Consider the following 21868-nt stretch of genomic DNA (forward strand, 5'->3'; position numbering starts at 1 on the left):
AAATTTGGTTCTGGGCACTACTCTCTCTAATTATATTATGTTGAGAGGGTATGCAAAACATTTCAAGAGTATAATTTTATTAAATATGGGGAAAGCGGGTGGCTAACTAAGCAAGAAATGCTTGTTTGTCGTTGCTTATAGGCAGGGGCTCATTTTTTGTAGCTCTGGCTGACCTGGAACTCACTATGTTGACCAGGATGGCTTTGAACTCAGGGAGATCCTCTTGTGTCTGCCTCCCAAATGATGAGATTAAGAGCTTGCGCTACCTCGCGCTAGGAACCATTTGCAAACACTTCTAACCAAAACATTTCCATTTTTATTATGGGGGTGAAACAGACTGAAAAGCTCAAAGGAAGGGAAGAAACACAAAACACCCATTTTTTTTCTGTGTGATTGCCCTCTCCCGTCCTAAATAAGAGCTCCATTTCTCTTATTGTGGCAAGCCAGCTATCCTTCCAGTGAATGGTGCCCTCTAGAATTGATGCCATAGATACGTGGTAAGAAGGAGTCCGTAGCCATGCATGTTTACAGATGAAACGATGCCACTCCAGGGTCAGGGCCACAGAGAACACGGAGGACCATTCTGATAAGGGAACCGAGGTCCACGGAGGTGGGAGCCCAGGGCTCTGCTGCCATCTGCTGGCCCAGACAGGTCTCCAGCACGCACAGCAGGCATGATCTGTATCTCCTAAGATCTGGTCTCATTTTAGGTCACAGCTCACCTTGGGCTTCCACAGACCTGTCAGTTAGCCCTCTCTTTGTTTTCTGATTCATCTTAGCTGCAGGCATTCTACAGGCTGGCAGGCGCACAGGGAAACATGGAGAGCTCTGGAAGGCGGAAGGGACCTAGTGCGCTGTTTGAATTGATGGATAAATTTAAATGATATGTGCATGAGCTAGGGACCGGTGAGCAGAGCCAATCACTGGTAAATTTGAGGTAACTACTGGACACTGCTACTTCGCCCCTTGTCTTCTTTGCCCTCGCATGAGCAATCAGAGCGTCCTTTGCAGTTTTACACAAATACGATTTATTTTAGCTGAAATCCAAGACAGCCCCATTCACTCTCCCTGTAAGCATATTCATGCACCGCCAAGCTGCTTGGCACGCAGAGCCACCCATTGCCTGGCTGCTCAGCTAGCACTCCCAAGGGTGCATAAAATAAATTTGACACAATGTTTCTTTTGTCTTTTTATTTCCCCCTCAGACTGCCTCCCAGTTCCATTTCTCCCTTGCTACCGCTGCCTCTAGGTCGAGCTGGAATTTCCGTAGTGCGTTAAGCTAATTTTGGGTTGTGAGCCAAGACAAGCCCAGAAAGCAAATTCGCAAAACAGAGCCGCACAGAAGCAGGGATTGATGCGTGGCGCTGTCCGGAAACCCGCAGACATGCCCTGGATCCTCCTGGAAGCATCTGGCTGATGCCGCTGGCTCACAGCGGCTTTCCTATGAGAGACCTGCAGCTTTCTGGAGGCTCCGGAAGCCAGGCAGGGAGCAACCACAGGGGAGCTATGATTCCCAGGCCTCCAGGGTGAAAGAGACTGTGGTGAGCAGGTACAGAGATACCGTCCAATAGGTGCAGAGGAGTCTGTTGTTTCCGCGCTCTGGGTGGAGCAGAGCAGGAGAAAGAAAGAGTTCATGAATCCCACAGGTCAGAACAGCAATGTTCCCCTATTTACCATGCGTCGCCTGTGATGTCGAGGGCGCTCCCTACTTTGCTTGATCTTGATGCCTGTTAACCTTGTGATTTATTAGATGGTGACTTTCCAGCCACAAGCCTGGAGACTGCGAGGTACTTCTGCCATATTCTGAGCCCCCTTCCTAGGAGAAAAATGGAAAATAACGACATATCTAAGCAGATGGACCCCTTCCCTGCATGCTCAGGCTCCAGGAGGCAGCAGGAGCAGGTGCTGGGCGCCCTCTTCCTGTTGTCAAAGAGGTGGAGGGGAAACCAACCGGGCTGCAGAGGATCACGGGGAAGGATAGCCACCAGGAATACTCTAAGGCGACTGCAGGGACCTAGAGAGCAAAATGGGGGAGGGGGCCTGGGCAGAGAACCCAGGAGGTCTGAGTACGCTGTGCCCACTGCCTGTGGGCTGCTCTGCCAGCTGTGTGGTCTCAGGGGGACAAAAGCAAGCGCTAAGGTAATAGCACTAGAAACGCGCCACCTGCTGGCGCACAGCAGGCTGCCCGTGCTGGGGGACAGCAGGGACAGTCCTCCTCCCCGCTTTGCTTCTGAACAGAATTACTAAGCACAGATGACCTCTCTAAAATGCTGCGTTCAAACCGAGAGACCACCCCTCGACCCCTGATGATTTCACATTTATTTGTATCAGAATCATAAAATATAGAGTTAGAGAACTGTGTGAAGACTAAGGGGACTCTAGCTGAAGTCTGCCCAGAGCAGTATCAATATTTTCTTAATGTTATTTTTCCACATGAACTTGTTGACCGTGTAACACGCATGTGTGGGAAATGTTGATGCATGAGCATCTTACCTTTAGATGACTCCCATTTCTCTTGATAGAGGGATGTGTGTGTGTACGCACTCGCGTGTAACACACACACATATGCCTGTCTGTGTTTAGATATTACCTAATATTTTTACCCAAGGACCTTTACTATTTTTTTCTATTATCAATAATAAATACCAACATTGGTTCACACTCACATTTTTCCAGGCTCCATTCTCAACAGCAGACTGTTGGCATCAGCCTTCATACGTGTGTGTGTGTGCATGTATGATGTAAGCATGATGATACAAGCCTAAAATTCCAGCACTCAGAAAATTAAGGCAGGAGGGTGGGATGGTTCACAGTTAAGGCCAGCCTGGACTACCTGTGAGTTCCACGATAGTCTGGCTTATGATCTGAGGCCCTGTTTCAAAAACCAAACAACACAGCCATAAAAAAATAAATAATTTGACCTTCCCCAGAATGTAAAACACTAGCTTGCTGAACTGATATTAATGTTCATTACGTCTTTTAATCTTTGGAGACTTGATTTAGAAGAAGAATAATTTATGAGGACAGATAAGCTATTAAGGTGGCTTTCTCTCTTCTCCCAGATGGAAAGGAACAACAATGATATAACTGCAGGCCTTAGAAGGTGGCTAGGAAGTTACCAGGGTATAGCAGAAACCAGAAGCTCTTGGCAGTCTTGGAGTGTGTGTTCTATTGATTTTTCTAATGTTCTGAAAGTGGGATCACCTATGACATAAATACAGTAAAGAAATAAAGGTGGTAGGACATCACATAGGACACCAAAATCTGCCCTGTACACTCCACATTCAACAGTGCCTGGAACACACCAAACTCTGCCCTGTGTGCACAGAGTATATGGCATACATCACAGACTGTGTCCCTGCTGGAAAAATGAGGGATGGAGGCTCAAAAAAAATGCTTGGTTTGCGGTGTTAGACACAAATCTCGCTCCGTTGTGTGTTTGGATCTCAACTGTGTTTAGCAACAAATTAGGCCACCTCTAAGAAACACTAATAAAAATGTCAGGTTGAAAAAGGAACAAGACTTCAGGCTTGTATGTTAAACTTAGCATATGTAAAATCTGTATTGATCTACAGCTCTTATAATTCACTTTCCTCCTACAAATGTTGATATATGAAATGAATACATAAATAGCTACAGAAAAATAGAATTAATATATATGTGAAGTATCAGTGAATCTAAACATGTAAGTATACCCTCGCTTATAAAAGATGTATCTATATGATATAATTCCATTTGGGATTTTAGGCATAGTAATATTTTCATGATGTTCAACTCAAGTTGCCCACAAACTGTGGATAACACGAGACATGGCATTGGTTCTACGCTGTGAGCTCCTCCATGTGCGGTTATCACGTGGCAGCAGCCACAAGCGTGAGATGAAAAGAAAACAATCGTCTGAATCTGTTGAGTACCAGTGACTTACAAGACCAAACATCCCATCCTGGTGGGGAAGCACTTTAAAACTAAGAAAGTCCTAAGGGTAGGTTGCTGAGGACTCGGGAAGTAAACAGCTCACACGTCTCAGGAACTCCCTCAAACTGCAGATTCACAGGGCCCCTACCCTCCAAGGTTCTTAAAGCAGCAAAGACTGCCATGCAGACTCTCAGTGCTGCTCAGCTGCTTGGCATATCCTGCTGAGAGTTGCAGGGTTCCAGATTTCCTAGGCTTAGATGGGATTGCAGTGACGTCATTGTCGTTAAGTCATCTAGGACCCTGTAAGTAGGCCCTCATCCATGTTCCTATAAGTCACCCTAATTCCTCATCAGTTACCAAGCTGGGCCTAGATGGTATCATCACTTGGTCTGTCATCAGTTAGTACCGTGAGCAGACATCTGTTCATATCTCCCCAGGAACAATGTCACACAACAGTGGTCCTTAAGCGGTTCCTGTCAAACTTCCCTGCACTGTGGTCCAACACCACACAGAGAAAGAAATCTCCATTTCCACGACAATAATAATAATAAAAACATGTCTGAACCAGCTGAGAATCATTTTCCTTAGCTCTGTAATAGAACTGAGAAGGCAAAACAAACAATAGCACGGAAAATGGGGGAGATGTTAAATTTGGAGAATTTGGATTTATCAGAAGCATATGTCTACTGCTGAAAGCAGCTGGAGGTCTGATGTGAGAGCGTTTTCAACCCGAGGCTCACCTGGGAGGATGCTGAGAGACGTCAAGTTTGTGGACCCCCGTTTTGTACTGAGTTTGTCTCCATGAGCCACATAAGTTTTCTGGGGGGGGATGAGAAAAAAATCCCTAGTGCCCTTCAGAAAGAATTCAGGACTGCTCAGTGCTTCCCCCAGGGTGTGCCTCCAAGTCTAACCTGCTGAGGCTTGCTGGACCCTCACAGTCAACTCACTGGACAGGGGGCCAGCCAAGAGAGAGGAGTCCGCTAATCTGCTACCTGCTCGAATCACCTCACGCAATGTATACAAGTGGAAATATATGTAGTCGACAAAAAGGTGGAGATACAGTCTTAACATCCACCACTCTCCTCTTCCTAGTCCCACCTCCAGGCCAGCAGAGCCCCGGAACAGTGTCTGGAGACAAGAGCTAGGCAGCCGCTGCACTCTGTCTCTACAGGACTCTGCAGGGACAGGAAAAGACAGCCAATGGAGGAAGTGCCACCTCTGACACCACAGCCACGGCAGACAGCAGACTCAGCCTCACTCCTAGCCAGGCAAACATGACCATTCTACTCTGATTTCCATGGGAAAACGCTGGTCAAAACCAACTTAAGAGAAGAAAGATTCCCGTCTTACATTACCGGACGACAGTCCGTCATTGAGGGGAATGGAGGCAGGGACTCAAGGCAGGAACCTGGAGATGGTAAACTCAAGCACAGACCACAGAGCCCTGCTTACTAGCTTGCCCTTCCCATGGCTTTGCTCAGCCTGACTCATCATAACACCCAGAACCAGCTTTCCAGGGTGGCACTACCCACAGTGAGCTGCCCCCCCACGACAATCATTCATCAACAAAACTCCCCCACGGGCTTGCCCACAGGCCAATTGACCTCCCCTCTTCCCCATGGCCTCAGCTTGTATCAAGTTGAGGGAAACTAACCATGACAACAATCTTCCCAATGAAAGGCGTCTCTTTAGACCTCTTTTTAAGCAAAGCATCCTGCTTGGCTTTCTATGTAAAAATCACAGATCAATACCGAAGTATTTTGAAGAGACAAATCAAGAACCACAGCCAGGCTCACAAGCAACAGAGATTTTTATAAACTGTCAGGCCAGATATTCCCCCGAAGAAATTTGATATTCTATAAATATTTATAGAAAATAGCATATGTGGAAATAGCAGTAACATAGGCAGAGAGAGAGAGAGAGACAGACAGACAGACAGACAGACAGACAGACAGACAGACTCTGAGGAAGGAGCCAGTATGGTGGCTCAGTAGGTAATGGTGATTGCCACCAAGACTGATGACATACATGGATTTGGTCCCTGGGACCCACATGGTTAAAGGAGAGAACCAACTTGAGTGAACTGTCCCCTTACCTCCATAAGCATACTCACATACATGAACACAAGCAAGTAATTTGAATATAGTTTTTAAAATAGCTGTAGCACTATTTTGAATTAACAATGTAAGAATTCTGACAGATAATAAAAAACACTTCTGTCCTACTTACTGTCTTATTCAAGTTTCCCATGGACAAGTAAAACACTCAGAAAGCCTATAGGATCGTATATGCACACACCCATGTACACACGTACACACATACACACACACACACACACACACACACACACACAATTTAAGTTCTTGAGAAAAAGAAACCCTAAGAAGGAACCAAGAGGAAATACTAGATATGAAAACACACAGACATGAAAATGGCTGGTGAAGATAAGGCAAGGGAAACCTCTAAAAATCAAGCTGCAAAGAGGAGAAAGAGTAAAAAAAACTTGGATCAGAATATGCAAACACTGTGGGCCAATTACATGGGGATAATACATTTTACAAGAGTGCTACAGAAAGAAAGGCAGAGAGAAAATCGAACTGATAGCAGCCATGGGTTTGGTAAAGTGGGCGATACTGTACTAGTGACGTCTCTGCCACGGTGATAAAACACCACGGCCAAGAACAAGTATGGAAGGAAGTCTCCTTTGTCTTGAGACTCCAGAGAGATAGTGTCCCCATCACAGACGGGGAATGGCCTGGCAGCAAGCTGCAGGCTGAGCATCAGCAGCAGGCAGCTGGGAAACCAAGCTTGTCAACAGCGAGCATAAAGCGGAGAAAGAACGAGAAGCAGGGTAGCGCAGGGAACTCTCGAAGCTCACCCTCACCGGTGTCTTTTCCAGCAAGCCCCACCTCCTAAACCCATCTCTCCTAACAGCGCCACCAACTGGGCACCAGATGTTCACATAACTAAGTCTGTGGGGAACACATCTCATTCAAATCACTACCGGCACCCTGTGACAGACTCAAGAAGCCCGTAGACTTCAAACAGAACAAGGACTCAGAACATACACCGGCGGTTTCATGTTGAAACCACAGAAATGGCATAAAGAGTAAATTCTGCAGTCATCCAGAGGAATAAAACACCACACCCACAAAGGAATAAAACACCACACCCACAAAGGAATAAAATGACACACCCACGGAGGCACCAGACACATACGGGACTGGGTTTCTCAGCAGCCTCACGAGGCCTGAATGAAACAAAGGGCAAAGTGTTGTTTATAAACTGACAATTCCAAGTCCGGTGAAATGGGAAAAGTGAAGGAGAAACGGACTGCCAGCCAAACACAAAACAAAAGAAAGAGACTCGGACCTTACACCACAAGCTTTATAGGATGAGAGATGTAACCAAGGTATTAAAAGCAAAAGCCGGTTTATATTTGATCTAGAGATTAGTTTATCAAAGTGATCAAAAACAGTAACCCTTAACAGAGCCATCATCTGTGTAGAACTGCGATTGCTGTCTTTTCAGAAACAAAAGCCATCATAAACGCCATTAACAAAATGTAACCATGTCTGACTTTTGTCACCTATGAGACCTGAGATTACAAGGGACAGAAGGCCTGTCACTAGAGTGATTATATCCAGAGGGGATGGTCATTATTTTCATAGCTTTAAGATGAGGTGAAGAGTCGGTGCAAATTGCCGTACATGCTGCTCGGAAGTCACGTGCTTATAGGAACGACACAGGAAAGCAAGCTCCTTTGGGGGCTGGAGAGTTGGCTCTGAAGTTAAGAGCCCTGGCTGCTCTGCCAGAGGATCAGGGTTCAATTCCCAGCACCCACAGGGCAGCTCACAACAATCTGAAACTCTAATTCCAGGGGTCCAACCCCCTCTTCCCGCCTCTGTGGGTGAAAATATATACAAGCAGACAAAACAACCATACACGAAAAATAAACATATAATGCACCTTGCTCTTAGGTGCCAAATAGCCAGCACATACCATGGGCTCGACTGGACAGTCCTTTCCCAAAATTTGTTAGATTAAAACTACATCACGTGGACATGGGAATTTAGACGACATAATTTTCTGTGTCATACTCTGTGTTATCCTGCGATATACAAAAGTATAATATCGGTGGAAGATAATCTATTTCCTGATGTTTCCAACAGCTTTGGTGATGCTGGGGCTGATAAGATGGTATGGAGTTTCCCAAATCCTTTAGCAGCCCGAGTACTGGGGCTCTCAGAGGAATAAATGAAATGAAGTCATCAAGCTGTCTCACACAATCAAAGGGAAGCCGTTTTGAACCACTATACTCTGCTAAGCATATGATAATCCAACGACAAATTGCCTTGATTATCGGGACTATCTCCGGCTTTGAACATCCTTTGGAAGGACACACAATGTTGGTGGAGATTATCTGAAAGGATGAAAAGGAGGAGATCGTTGGGATCGAAGAGATAACGCCTTGTCACTTCAGCTACCTCCTGGAAAAAAATCAATTTCCAGTTACAAAATGACAGCAAAAGAGGAGGAGGAGCCAGGTGTCAGCCACCTTCCCTGGGGCTTGATGAGATATGCAGCTGTTCTCTGTGGACCCTGGGCTGTTTACCTGCCCTGTGCTGGGCTGGGCCGGGCTGTATGTTTAACTGACACCCACTCCAGCCAATTGCACCCCCCACACCAGGCTGGGTGGGGTTGGGCAGGGTTGGGCGGGGCTGGGTGGGGCTGGGCGGGGCGGGGCTTTCTGGGTGAGAATTGCTGGAGCTGAGAGGGGAAGCCTTGCTCCTATCTCTTGCCTCTAAGAACCTCTGCATGGCTTTCTTACTATTGAGAGTGAGAACCCGCTATCAGCCTAGTGGAACAGAACCCTTTGGTTCAAAAGTGTATCTCACAAAACTTTTAGTCTTATTAAAAATGGCCACCAGAGAGTCTGGGAAGCAGGGAAGGACCCTAAGAGAGATATGCATGATAACCCGGAGAAGGGTTATGGGACGAGATCTCATAATTGGATTGGGAGCAGGAGGGGGGAGCGGGAGGGGGGAGTGGAGGGCAGAAGGAGATGGGAGAGAGGGGGGAAAAGAAGAGAGGAGGGGAGGATATGGGGGGGGCAGGAAGGTTGAGCCAGGGTAAGAATAGAGGAGAGAAGGATAAGAGATACCATAATAGAGGGAGCCATTATAAGTTGGAGGAGAGATCTGGCACCAGTGAGATCTTCACATATCTACAAGAATGACACCAACTGTCATTAAGGCTACCTTAAATGCCCTCTCCTGAGAATGAGATTGATGACTACCTTATATCCAGTGGCTGATGGAAGCAGAGGCAGACACCCACAGCTAAAACCAGAATTGAACCCTTGGAACCATGCAAAGAGGAGTGATGAGTAAAGGAATCAAGACCCAGTTGGTGAAACCCACAGAGGCAGCTGACTTAAACAAGAGGGAACCCATGGACCCCAGACGGATGACTGAGAGGCCAGCATGGGACTGATTCAGACTCCCACCCCCCATCCTGGGTGTCAGAGAAGAGGCCTTGGCAATCTGTGGGACCTTGGAAAGTAGAGCAGTATTTATTCCTGGCATACGACTCTGGGAGCCCATTCCACATGGAGGGATGCTCTCTCAGCCTGGACACATGGGGGAGGATCTAGGCCCTGCCCTGGATGATATGACAGACTCTGAAAATCCCTTACGGAAGCCCTTACCCTCTCTGGGGATCAAAGGAGGGAAAGAGTGGGGTGGAGGGCCGGGGGAGGAGGGGAGGGAGAGGGAACTGAGAGTAACATGTATAAAAAGATAAATAAAGGAAAAAACAAAATAAATAAAAAATGGCATTTATTGGTGAACAACTACAATATTAGTTGGTAAATGCTTCAACAAAACAGTACAAATTACTAGCAAAATCGCCGAATTGGAGGGAGCTACAGGATGGAGCAGATGCCGCCAGAGAGAGGGCGCTGGAGTCACCACTGGCTTGCATGGTGCCCCTGCTTCTTCTCCAGTAGGTATTTCCACCCCTAATGTACACCTTCCGGCAACACTGTGTTTGCATGGTCCTGAGATGGGAGCAATAGTAAACTTCAAAATATAGACAAGTGGCTATTTATTTTCCTGTGTAGTCCTAGTGGCATGCCAGGAAACATAAAATGTGAAGCCAGGGTAATCGAAAGAAATCGTTTCCCATGACCCCATATTTTGTTCAGTGAGACTGGAAGAGACAGCTTTTCAGTAGCATATCCCACACGAGGCCATCCTGCCTCTGGGTCTCTCTTGGCATTGGCTCTTTGATCCAAGTGTAAAGGTGTGAGACACTGCCCAAGGATTAGCCTGCAGGCCCCAGGAGCAGGGAGGACACACTCAAGATCTTAGAACGTTTCTGTCTTTTCCAGTCTTTTATGGACAATTACAGTTATAAACAACCACTGGTAATGTGGGCCTGCAGCCATGGGTCGGTGGTCAATGGCACACTCTGCTCTTACAGAGAACCCAAGCTAGTTGGCCAGAATATATGTTGGGTGAAGCCCATCTGCCCATAACTCCAGCCCTCCCAGATCTCTGGGCACCCACACTCACCACACATGCACAGTCCCACACACTGACACAAACACATTCACGTAATTAAAGTTTTTCAAATGCTTTAAAAGATTGAAAACCTGAGATATAATATCATTACAAATATTAAAAGTATTGTAGCCGGGCATTGGTGGCGCATGCCTTTAATCCCAGCACTCGGGAGGCAGAGGCAGGCAGATCTCTGTGAGTTCGAGACCAGGCTAGACCGACAGCCTCCAAAACAACACGGAGAAACCCTGTCTTGTAAAACCAAAAAAAAAAAGAAAGTATTCTTTGGATCTTGGGGATAGAGTTCACTTTAGGTCAGGGGTGAAGGCTGTCCCTGTATTTCAAGAAATGGTCTCATGCATCCCAGGATAGCCTCATACTCATTATGCAACCGAGCATGACATTTAATTTCTAACCCCCTTGCCTCCACTTCCCGAAAGCTGGGATCCCAGGCATGTTTCACCATACACAGCTTATGCAGTGCTGGAGACTGGGCCCAGAGTCCCGCACTGCTTTTATCCCAGGGCATCCGGCAGGCAGGAAAAATTGTAGGCTGAAAGTTTTGTAGCTGGGTTTCTGTCCCAGTCCCTCCACTGGAAACCATGCCTGGCTACAGAAGATGGCTGTCCCAGGCTCTGTATTACCCCATTACTAGGAGTCTTCGCTAGGGTCATCCTTGTAGATTCCTGGGAGTTTCCACTGCACTAGATTTCTAGGTTTGTTTCGTTGTTGCTTGTTTTACATTGCTAATTAATGTGGGAGGGTCCAGCCCACTGTGGGCAGCACCATCCCTAGGCAGATGGTCCTAGGCTGCATCAGAAATCAAGTGGAGCCTTAAGATCACAAACCAGTAAGCCATGCTCCCACACGGCCTAGCCTCTGCTTTGAGTGTCTACCCCAACTTCCCTCAATATTAGCTAAAGAAATTCTTTCCGTTTTCGGTCAGGGTTTTATTACAGCAACAGAAAGTAGACTAGGACAGTTCCTTTTTAAGCAAGTATGAACTGCAGAGAGAAAGCACACTACCATTACTGAACATCTTCACAGATGCAACAGAGCCAAGGAGGGGAGTATGGTTCGCTCCCTAAAAGCTAACATCACTAAACACTGTGGTGATGGGAAGGGAAGCTGGCGATGAGAGTTCTCGCACCGAGAACGGCACATGGTCCTCTCAAAGCAAAAGGGGTAAGGGGATACAAAAAAGTCTCTCGGAAAGAGTTTGGGTAGTTTTCTCTCAGTAGAATGGAGGTCAAGTCTGGGATATGTACCCATGGACAGGCTTTGGAAATAATTCTAAGACTTGAAACAGTATTTGCCCATGAGGAACAGTAATCAAAATAAGGATTCCTTCATGACTCGTTCTTAGAAAGAGGACTGGATAGCCTCCTGCATGTGTGTGTATGTGCAAAAACAGATGCACACACTCATAACAAGACAGTAAACAAAGATTCCAAAGTTCCCTAGAATTTAGTGTAGATACTACATTTCAGAAGCCATTCCCCTGCCACACAGGGGTAGGTCCACATGTGTGTTTTATGGCTATGGAGAACGACACATGTAACCCCGGCTGTAAGGACACCCCCATCCCAGACCAGTGTACATCAGAAATGAAGCAGGTCTGTGTTAACCTCACCTGCCTACGATGTTTGCAAACAGGAATGAGCTGGGGTAGAACATGGGGAGATAATGGTTACCATACTCTCTCATGGACCAAGTGTGCCCTAAGGTGCACGGAGGGGGCCCATCAGAATCCCTTAGACAAGTGCTATACTCAGCTTTGTAGATTGGAAGAAAAACACTGTGGGCCTTCAATGTAGAGTGGTGAGTGTGACAATGTGCCTCCCGTCACCGAAACAATACATTAAACAGTTAACTCATGACGAGGGAAGGACCATCTTGGTTCGTGGTTTGGACAGTTCCGGTCCATGATGACGTAGCCTCTATCTTGCGTTTCCAGGGAGCCGGTCATCATGGTAGGAAGAGACCTGGCAGAGTCAGCCTTTCTTCCATCTCATGGACCAATGAACAGAGAGCAAAGAAGGTGTCTTAATGATAAACACCACGCGCACAGCCACTTGAGGTGAAAGGGCTTATTTCATCGCACAGCTCACAGCCCCGTCCAGAGCAGTCAGGGGAGGACCCTGGAGGCAGGAACTGAAGCAGCCATGCTCACCAGCTTGCATCCCACAGCTTGCTAAGCCCGCTTTCTTATGCAACCCAGGACCACCTAACCAGGGTTGGCACCGCCCACACTGATCTGGGCCCTCCCACATCAGCAATTAACCAAAACTAAACAAAACAGAAAAAAACCCTACAGGCTAATTTGATGGAAGCATTTTCTCAACTGAGGTTGCCTCTTCCTGAATGACCCCCTGCCCTTGCATCAATCTGACAAACACACAGGCAAACACAGAGAAACAAAGTGGAAGGATAAAGTCACACAAATGCATACCCCACTGACTTGATAACCACCTCCCAAAGGAGGTAGGAACCAGGCTCTAACATGGTCCTCTGATGAGACAACTCCCCAAACAACAGTGGCTAAGTCGGGATACACAGTTGGTAAGTGATTGCCTTTAGGCATGAAATCCTGTCTGCTAAAGCATCCTTCCCAACACAATGCAAAATCCCAAAGGGGAATCAGAACGAGCCATGCCCGTTGATGTCGGTGTCCAGGATGACTCTGGCAGAGCTGCGGAAGTTTCCATTATTTCCATTGATTCTGAGGAGATGATGAGATCATTGTGTCCTTCCAGAGTTTGTTTCTTGTGGAGGTTCACATCAAAGTACTTTTGAATAAAACTGACTGATACCTTGCCTTCCTTTCCACAAAAAAAAAAAAGTGTTCAAGACAGAGAAAAATGTATGTGTGAGGGGCTGTACCTTTCTATGTAGACAGATGGAGAGTAAGCTGATGGTGTCTGGGACTGTGCGGTTAACATACAGGGCCCTTTCCTTTGCTTGTGTGAAATTGCAGTTTTACACAATTGGAAAAAAAAAAAACAACACGGATAGTAATTCCTTCACAGTAAGTTAGCGAATGTCAGTAACAGAGCTTTTGATGGCTCAGCGATACCCCTGGCATGTCCCCCAGGCCCTCACAAGCACCTGGCACCTGCCTGTCTTTGCCCCCAGCTACTCTGTAATGAGCATGTTCCTCCCAGTCTGCTCATTTGTGAACCGTCCAGTGTCACTCCTCCTTGCAAGGGATCTCCCGACACAAACCTATCGAGGGCTAATTGTTTACAGCTTTAATGTGCCTGGCTCCTCGGATGCTTCCTGGTCCTGGTCCTGGTATTCACCACAGGTTGTCTTCTTGACAGGGTTGACCTGTGTTCCCGCTGCTCTGAGCCTCTGGGGAACAGGCACCAGGGGCAGCTGACACCATACTCCACATCCAAGCACGTAGTCGCTGTTGAATAAAGATGTGCAGAACTGTGTACAGGACCCAACTCTCATTCTACACCCCTTCCCCCACCCCCCCAACCCCCCACCCCCGAGCTGCAAGGGCATCTGGTGGTCTTCAGGATGAAACAAATGGCCCTACCCCTGTCCGACAGGGGACCGGCTTCGGAAATTCTAATAGACTTCGGATTCTTTCTTCACAGCCTTCTGCATATACACATGTACAGAGGGGGCCATGGTCACGTGGGGTGCCTGCCTATGAGAGATCCCAACTCAACATTTTTAGACCCCTAGCCACTAGCCCATCACAGAGTGACTTGTCCTTCTGCCCTCTCCTGAGAAACTGGAGACCTCAAGATAAACTTAAAAGATAACCCTCCCTGATCCAGGAACTAGCTCACCACATTCCTGCTCAATGTTTAAGTGTACAATGCCCAAAGAATGCTTGCTTGAGATAACCTATAACCTTCCCGTTAAGACATGAGCTATCATTTAACTTCTCATCCTTTATGACATTTGCCTAACTCCCGGATTTGGTTTTTCCTTTTTAAAAACCCCTGACTGCAGTTACTAGGAGTCGATCTCCTCTGCCCCTGCGAGGGTCATGAGCTCGGCCCCAGTGCACTGGTTCCCCACTAAACCTCGTGTGCTTGCATCAAGAATGGTCTCTCTTGAATTATTGGGGTGTCAGCTTATCCCGAGACTTGAGTGAGGGTCTTCCCATTCTGGGGGTGTTTCACCTGCACACTGTGTGTGTGTGTGTGTGTGTGTGTGTGTGTGTGTAGCCCACCAAACAACAACCTCAGTGTTGTCCTAAGAAACTTTCTACTCTTTGCTTGAGACAAGGTCTCTTACACACCCTGATCTGTGAGAGTCCAAGCTGGCTGGTGTGGGGTCATAAGCTCACACCAGGAATCTCACTGTTGCTCTGAAAGCCGGGGGATCCGAGCGCCAGGCAAGCAGTTCAGTCTTTATCCATAGCGTTGTTCTCCCCCTCTCCCATTATGCACACATCATTCTGCTGGCAGACCACAGGACACAACAAGGGTCACTGTGTCTGAAACTGAACTGGGAGCTCACCACAACGCCGCTCTGCCCACAATGTCTCACAAGCGGCACTGAAGCGGCCGCGCCTTTCGCTCCCCCCAAGAAGTGCAGACATGGATTCTCACTCCCAGAAACGTTCCCTCCGTTTAATATTACCTTGTCAAGGGCAAGCTGAGGGAGCTTGCAAGCAGGAGCCATGTCAGCTAAATATACCTAAAACAGCAGTGGAGAGCTGGGCAGTGGTGGCGCACGCCTTTAATCCCAGCACTCGGGAGGCAGAGGCAGGCGGATCTCTGTGAGTTCGAGGACAGGCTGGACCGACAGCCTCCAAAACAATACAGAGAAACCCTGTCTCGTAAAACCAAAAAAAAAAAAAAAAAAAAAAAACAGCAGTGGAGAGGCACAGGCGCAGCTCTGTGAAGTCGGCAGCTTCTACTCATCAACCTTGTTATTCCTTCTGTGGGATTTAATTCACGGAGCCGCAGCGGGTGGAAACCACAGCGCTGGGTGCCGTGTGGATGGAAATCACAGCGCCGGGTGCCGTGTGGATGGAAACCACAGCGCCGGGTGCCGTGTGGATGGAAACCACAGCGCCGGGTGCCGTGTGGATGGAAACCACAGCGCCGGGTGCCGCGTGGATGGAAATCACAGCGCCGGGTGCCGTGTGGATGGAAATCACAGCGCCGGGTGCCGTGTGGATGGAAATCACAGCGCTGGGTGCTGTGGGCACACACGCCATGCTTGGTTGTGGCTGGCAGCTGCTGATGAACATGTACACTCTGATGTGGGCTACGGCCTCTTCTGTGCTCTGTGGCTACCAGGGAACAGGGTTGTGCAGTGCATTATCCAATAAACAGTTCAACCCAGGGGAGGGCAAAATCAGAAGCACTTCTGCATGCTGGTGGTAGAATCCTAATTTCACCTTTTAAAATAACAGTTTTATTACAGTATAACTCACACACCATAAAACTTACTTATTAAAGGATACGTTGGGGGAGGATGTCACAGCTTAATAACTCTCTCTGTTTAGAACATTATTTCCTAAAGCGAGTTCTTCACCTATTAGCAATCTCTCAGCCAGCCGTCCGTTCCCAGCACCAGCCTCTCGTCCTCATTCTTTATCTGGGAACATTCCTCCCCCGTCCACACACACAGAACCTAACGTTGTTTGCTATTTTCCTGACTTGTTCCACAGGCAGAGCCTTTGAGTCCTGTCCACGTCGCTGCATATACCTGCTCTCATTTTTACGGATGAGTACTATTCCATTTAGGGACTTGGTACGCCTCTGTAGGGTCTGCTCAACTGACAAATATCTAAGATGGTTCTAGCTTTGACTCTCATGTGAGATTGGTAAGGCTCATTCTTGTTCAGATTGTTTTGTGTACAGATGTGTTTTCAATTCTCCCATCGGTAAATTCCCACGGGGATAGGATTCTAGGTTGTACAGTAATCTATCAATGGGAAAAAAAATCCTCAGTTGTTTTGTATAGTGACATTACTTCCTAAAGTCCTTCAGGGACACCTGGAATCCTATTCTCCATCCTAGCCATGAGGATTTTTGCTTTGTTTTGTTTTTCTCATTCATCCTTTAGGGGTATCAGGTGGTTCCTCGTTTCAGTTTTGATCGGCATGCTGTCTTAGTTTGGATTTTTATTGCTGTGGAGAGACACCATGACCCCAGCAGCTCTTATAAGGAAAGCAATTCATTGTGGAGACTTGGTTACAGTTCAGAGGCTCAGTCCATCGTGGTGGTGGGCATGGCAGCGTGCAGGCAGATGTGGTGCTGAAGCTGAGAGTGCCACACCTTGACTGAGAGGCAACAGGAAGTCGGCTGGCTGCCGCACCGAGTGAAGCTTGAGAAAAGAGAGCTCACAGCCCGCCCCCACAGTGACACACTTCCAACAGAAGAGGCGTGGCCCACACAAAGGTGTGCCCTCCAGTCTCAAGACCTGGATTAAATGCATGTGTTATCCAGAGTCCTCCAACAAGGCCACACCTCCTAACAGTGCCACTCCCTATGAGCTTATAAAATATTCTCAAACTACCGCACATCCAAAAGACGGGCATATACTGAGTACCTTTCATAGACTGTTTTTTTGGAGAAATCTATATTCACCCCTGCCCTATTGGATTTGTCTTTATTACTGACATGTAAGCTCTATGTATAATCTGAAAACAACAAAAGACAATAGTTGAAAGGACTCCAAACATTCTTTCTTCAAAGGAAACTTTTCTAGGAGATGTGTATGAAGAAGCAGCTGCCAGCAATGTCACAGGCCAGCTTTTGGGAGCATGCTACTCAATGAAGCTTTTGTACAATGAGAAGCAAACACGGTCTCCATTTTAACTTAGAACCTAAAGCAGCAATAGCATAACATGCTGCTAGCTCTCCTGCAAGTGTGTTGTCCTCAGGTATATCTTAGTGGTGACCTGGCGTCATAATGGATAGCAGGACAGTGGTGGCTTTCTCTGTATTTCCCAGAAGAAAGGAAATGCCTTGGGGCAAAGGAAAGAAACTTCTAAAGGAGTAGCAGTACAGAACAACGCATGAGACCTGTTTGTGAGACAAGGAACCCTGTTCTGGAAAAAGTGGCAGCAGCATCGTACAAGGTCCAGGGAGAGGGAGAGGGGCAGGCACACGCAAGCAGGCAATGGTGGGTTTGCTAAATGGCTTAGGTAAAAATCCTACCAGCAAATGATGGAGCAGCACAGTGGGCTGCTGGGAGCCAGAGGCTCCTGTGAGTAGATGCAGGGTGAGGTACCACACAAAGCAGCAGCTCCTGCCCTGAGGTGCCCAGGAAGGACCACGCTGTGCTCCGTCCACAGGTCCAGTTTCCAGGAGCACAAACTGGCCAAGAGCATGAGGCCGTGGTCTGCTCTGAGGGCTTTCCCACACTCAAACACAGGAATGTGAGACTGACAAGGGGATCAGGATGTGCGTGAATGTCCTTGCTGACGTCTCCAGGACCCAGGTAACAGGAGCCCTCTCTTGATGGGGGATGTCCTTCTGTGTATATGTTTCTCTCGTTGGCTGATGAATAAAGCACTGTCTGGCCAATGAGGCAGGAAGGTGGGAGGGACTGGGACTAGGAGAATTCTGGGAAAGGCAGGCAGAGACAGCCCGCCAGAAGAGTCGCCATGAAAGCCGCCAAAGGAGTAACAGGTCCAGACCCTTCCCTAGTAAGATAAGACCACACGGATATACAAAGATAAGTAGAAATGGATTAATAGTTAAGACAGAGCTAGTCAGATAAGAAGCCCTTGTCATTGACCAATAACTTAATAGTTAATACAAGTCTTTGTGTGCTTATTTGAGGCTGAAGTGGTTGTGGGACCAGGCTGGGATGGAAAACCAACAGCAACCCTCTCTGAAATGCCATGCCCCTGCCTGGGCCTTGCGAGGCTTGGGCCAGTACACAGGGAGAGTTTCTACATAGGCTGTGTAGACGAAGCACCGGGGAAGCAGATGGGCCTCAGCCTCATCTGAGCTCATCCACAGCAGACCTGCTTCCCCTCTCCCTTGGCTGGATGGAGGAAGCCAGCTGGAGAGCCAGGGGCTTCTCTGAGTACAGCTTGCATTTTCAGTGACAGAGTCCCCAAAAGAGATTAGCCACACGCACAGCAGGAGCATAAGCTATCGGAGTAAACTTTAATTACTTCACCGAGGTCATAAAATATGCATGAGGAGGGGAGGTCCGGCAGGTCTATAAACTAGTGGACAAATTAGTTAGCACTTAATAACGTGGCTCAAGCACATAAGTCATTCGTGGGGTGTGCAGGCGTTTATCTCTCAGTGGGCTTGGCCACGAATTTGTGTCTGTTACTCACAGTTTCTCTGTTACGGTAAGCAGACCAGCTAGTGGTGGTGCCCAACATCCACCGTCATGGAAAAATGATTTCTGGGGTGATTTTTCACAATGAACAAAAATGCCAGCCCTGTGCAGTGGAAATGCTAAGCACTTGGGCTGACCTTTGCCCTTTCTCAATATTGCATTTGATGGACTAGGGTAGAATGCCAAAGCACCCACTGGAGTACTCACTGTCACAGGCTAGGGGCTACAGAACCACACAAGGAGCCACAGTCTGGGGATGCTCACTGTCACATGCCAGGGACCTACAGAACCACACAAGGAGCGACAGTCTACTGGGGGTGCTCACTGTCACATGCCAGGGACCTACAGAACCACACAAGGAGCGACAGTCTACTGGGGATGCTCACTGTCACATGCCAGGGACCTACAGAACCACACAAGGAGCGACAGTCTACTGGGGGTGCTCACTGTCACATGCCAGGGACCTACAGAACCACACAAGGATTCACAGTCCACTGGGGATGCTCACTGTCACATGCCAGGGACCTACAGAACCACACAAGGAGCGACAGTCTACTGGGGGTGCTCACTGTCACATGCCAGGGACCTACAGAACCACACAAGGATTCACAGTCCACTGGGGATGCTCACTGTCACATGCCAGGGACCTACAGAACCACACAAGGAGACACAGTCTACTGGGGATGCTCACTGTCACAGGCCAGGGACTTACAGAACCACACAAGGAGACACAGTCTACTGGGGATGCTCACTGTCACAGGCCAGGGACTTACAGAGCCCCACAAGGATTCACAGTCCACTGGGGATGCTCACTGTCACAGGCCAGGGACCTACAGAGCCCCACAAGGAGCCACATTCCCATGCAGAATGCACAAGACTGGGACTTTGAAGCTGTGATAACAAGCTTGCGTGTGGCAAAGGCCTGTGTTGTATCTACAGCAAGCTGAGAAATTCAAGAAAAGACTCCAGTATGTTGCTGGAGTTTTTTATTGTCCCTCCTGGTCCCACAGCCGCTTTACCCCAAATAAACACGCAGGCGCTATATTAGTTATAAAACTGTTGGCCGATTTCTAGGGCTTCTTATTGGCTAGCTCTGTCTTAACTATTAACCCATAACTGCCCATCTCTACATGGCCTTATCCTACCAGAGAACACCTGGCATGTCTTATCTTTCCAGTCTCTACATGGTGTCTCCTCACAGTCTCTCTCTGTCTACCTTTCCCAGAATTCTCCTTGTCTCCTAGCCCCTCCTATGTTCCTGCCTCTATTGACCAAACAGTGTTTTATTCATCAACCAATAAGAGAAACATATATGGAAGGACATCACTCGTCACTAGTATGTTTTTCAGAGACACTAGGACACACTGACTGACCTGGGTTCATTACTTTAAATTTAGGAATAGGCCCACTTATGGCCTCCAGGCCTTTAAGACTCACACAAGTATTTGAAAAAGCAGTTCTAAGTGAATAGCATTAAGAAAATTCCAACCAGAGCTTCCTCCTTAGAAATTCTAAATGAACAAAAACAACAAACCTGGTCAATTTCTGATTGTTTCTTAGGGTAGAGAAATACTTCCCAACCAGGACACCCACAGCTAGGAAGAATCTCCGGGTTCCAGAGAGTGCAAAAGGACTCAAAACCCATTTAACCCTGCAGAATGAAACATGAACAGGATGACGGGGCGTAGTTTTTCTGACGATGCTGGCCATTCTGATATTCTGACGCTGGCTATTTTATCCTGCTGTCATCAACAGAAGCAGGCTACTGCGCACACAGAGACCAGCTACCGAAGAAAGAGCCAACACGCACCAAGCTCTGGACCTTCTGAAAATGGTGCCATCTTTACCAGCAGGCAAGCAGATTCGAGTGAATGATGATTAACAATGGGAAAGGTTTCCACCAAAACATTTTCAGGAAGACACCTCGTGTGAGCATAAGCACAAGAGGCACCTACTGCCACGTTTATGTCGAGATCTGGCCCAGCCTCTGTGAAGAATGTTAGCCTGTAATCACACGCAGTGTGCACCCTTACCTCTCATAAGTACAAACCCTTCGAAGCACCAATAAACGGGGAGGTGTGTATCCTGGGGAAATAGACCATAGTCTAATCCTCTAAGGAGATTCCGTGCCCCGGCTTCCACTTACAAGTGCAGTGCGTTTACTGTGGTGTTCCAAGACCGTGGAACTAGCGAGATGGCTCATCAAGTAAGGAACTTGCCACCAGGACTGATGGCCAACCTGAGTCTGACCCTTCGGACCTGGGATGAACACGGTGGAAGAAGAGAACGGTCCCCTGCGACTCACCCTCTGACCTCTGAGGCCTGTGTGCCACACCCAAGGTAAACAAATATATAAATATAATTAAATTTTAAAGGCCAACAGCGCTGGAGTCCACCAGCACAGAACCACAAGCCAGTCTGTCCACAGAGGGCATGAGGGCCGCCAGAGGTTAGGGAGTGTGTCTCGGTGCTCACCACTGACGGATGGAAGAGGCAACCCTGTGTCTACACTGCCCTGTGACTTTCCGCTGCAGATGACACCAAGATAACAAAGGACAAGGAGGAGGGGCAGGAGAAAGGTGCGGATATGTCTTAGACATTTCAGATGGCCCACACAATTTTATAATATAACTCACACCTGTGCTAGTCTGGCTTCTCTGGAGGAACAGGAAAAGCAGAGAATTTTCTCCAAAATGTAGAGGCTTCTGATTTTAATATCTCACCAGTTACCTTTTATTTTTAGGAAAATCTAAGTTAAAATGTAGAGCACCCGGTTGCCCTTTATTTGGAAAATATTTACACAAAGTCATCGTCAGCTGTGGCCGTCCAGTTCAAATCATTTCCCGTTGGCATGGGAACAAAGGTCATCGCTGTCCAATCGGAGCCAGTTGACCTCCATAACCCTGCCTGTGCCTCTGTAGTCATTTAATGCCCAAGCTGGGAGGAGGGGCAGATGGCCACGCCCTTATGTATGCTTGTCCACTGAGAATGTTGTCTACAGCAAAGGAGGGAGGATGATTTACTGCCTATGAGAAGGTGCTAATGAGCAGGAAGAGAGTAGTTGTAGCCCAGACCTGTCCTGCCCCTCAGCCACCTGTGAT

General features: G+C 47.7%; 1 protein-coding gene across 7 annotated transcripts in view; it reads right to left on the reverse strand.

The window, feature by feature from the left end:
- Positions 1 to 297: 297 nt before the first annotated feature.
- Positions 298 to 21868, reverse strand: part of CUNH6orf118 (chromosome unknown C6orf118 homolog) — a 174639-nt gene continuing 153068 nt past the window's right edge. For 3 of the 7 annotated variants that reach the window (XR_005869437.1, XR_005869439.1, XR_005869449.1), the window contains one exon: positions 298 to 1816. The gene's annotated coding sequence lies outside the window, so the exon portion shown is untranslated. Of the gene's footprint in view, positions 1817 to 9738; positions 13894 to 21868 lie in introns of those variants that run through there. The other 4 variants (XR_005869442.1, XR_005869443.1, XR_005869444.1 and 1 more) reach the window with 2 other exon arrangements.

This window comes from Mesocricetus auratus, unplaced genomic scaffold, assembly GCF_017639785.1.
Source record: "Mesocricetus auratus isolate SY011 unplaced genomic scaffold, BCM_Maur_2.0 Super-Scaffold_100018, whole genome shotgun sequence".
In the NCBI taxonomy this organism is placed as follows: domain Eukaryota; kingdom Metazoa; phylum Chordata; class Mammalia; order Rodentia; family Cricetidae; genus Mesocricetus; species Mesocricetus auratus.